We start from the raw sequence: 1,980 nt of genomic DNA on the forward strand, positions 1-1,980 counted from the left end.
ATAAGACATTTAATATTTTAATATTATTATTATATTTAATAATATGCTAATATTAAAATTATACATTATAATTATAATTATTATCATGACTAGTGTGTTATATTATATTTTATGTTCTATAAGTATCACTATTATCTACTTAATTTATTGTTATATATATTTCCAAGTTCGCTTGTAATTATTTTATTTTTATTTTCATGTTTCTATGAATTAAGGTTGTTATCTCTTTGTGTTCTTCCGTCTGAATGAAGGACTGACATTCAAGTCGATACGTCAGCAAAAGTAAATAAGTAATCTTTATTTGTGTACCTTTGCTGACCGCATCCCCGATCATCATCTCCTCATAATAACTAGAGCTAATTGAGGTGTTTTTATCAAAAGTTGATGTGTCCAATTTTGAAAAGTTATAATTAAAAAATTAATATCAGCGGATCTCAAGTAGATTAATATAATTTTAAATTAAAATGTTTTGTAACATTTCATATTTGAAAATAGAAAATTTAAGTTTCGAAATAGAATATATAAATTTAGGAGTAGAATTTTGATTTTGATAAAAATCTTTGCTTTTGCGTGTGTATAAATTAAACACTTTAAATGACATGTGAGGAGAAGAGTTAGATTTTTTAGTGTTCTTAACTTCCTTCTATCTTCTCAGATATAATCCACGATGAACTATTAACTCAATATTTTAAATGACATGGACTATTTTCTCAAAACTGGAAATTTCTAATATTGATTATTCTAATATTTCATGAAATATCATTTTGCTGATTCAGCGGTTTTCTTACATCCAAAAAAAAAAAAAAATAGAAAATTTACAAATTTAATTTATATAATGTAATAAATATTATAATATTAACGTAATGTACAATATACTATAATTATTCTCAGATTTTCCCTTTTCCAAGCGTAGGATCTCCGATGTGGGAGTTATGAGGGAGGTTATTCTATTATCTTTGGCTTGTAGGTAACAAAAAAAAAATTAAATACAAAATGACTTTATAAGTGATATTTTTTTATTATATATTTATTTATTGATAAATATTACTATCTGCCACAACATGTTGGGCAATAAATAATAGTTAACTGATCACATTCATACTAAAATGAAGTAATAAACAAATGAAAAAAAAGTATATAAATGTAAAAAATACATAGAAAATAAATAAAAGCTCTCTCCAAATACATACAAACGGAAGGATAAAGAAATAATCAAACTATGAACAAGAAATGATGTACCCATGTGAAGTCTGGGGAGCGGCATCCTTCACGAAAAGAAAAAACTACAATCTTTTCAAAATAAAGTCCTAAGAATCGCAGTTAATGATCCTTGGTTCATAAGAAATAGCAAATTGCATTGCGAATTACATATGAATCAATAGAGGATCACATCAAAAAACGGTTCATGGAGTTCCACTCCCAGTTGCCGACAGTTAAAGGAGCTGTGACCTACAACCTGGGAAACCCAACCTCAACCCGAGGACTGAAGCCCAGACTGCTGCAGGACATTATGTTATAAACTTTAATAAATATAAAAATAATTCATAATCACACTACCTCAATTTTACTTTTTATTTTATTTATTCATTATTACTTTTTATTTATTTCTTCTCTCGTCCCTTTTTCAAATTAACCTGTTTCTTTGTATTATTAGGGGGCAATCGTTTGTTTATTTAAGTGTACTAATATCTTACATTCCTCTTTTATTAAGAAGCATTACTCTTATCTATTTATTTTATTTTTTCTTCTTTTAATAACAACATTGTATATAGTTAGGGGTGTCTTTTGTACGAGACTATACCCCCCTTCACCCATAATCAACTGTTAAAAAAAAATTTATAATATGAAGGTTGTATCAACCATGTAAAATATAAATAAATAAAAATATAAATATAAAATAAAAAATGTACAATAAATAATAAATAAATAAAATAGAATAATAATAAAAATAAATAAATAAAATAATCTCCAGTCACATTC

Source organism: Halyomorpha halys, unplaced genomic scaffold (genome assembly GCF_000696795.3).
Source record: "Halyomorpha halys isolate HHAL.00 unplaced genomic scaffold, Hhal_1.1 Scaffold1538.1, whole genome shotgun sequence".
Lineage (NCBI taxonomy): Eukaryota > Metazoa > Arthropoda > Insecta > Hemiptera > Pentatomidae > Halyomorpha > Halyomorpha halys.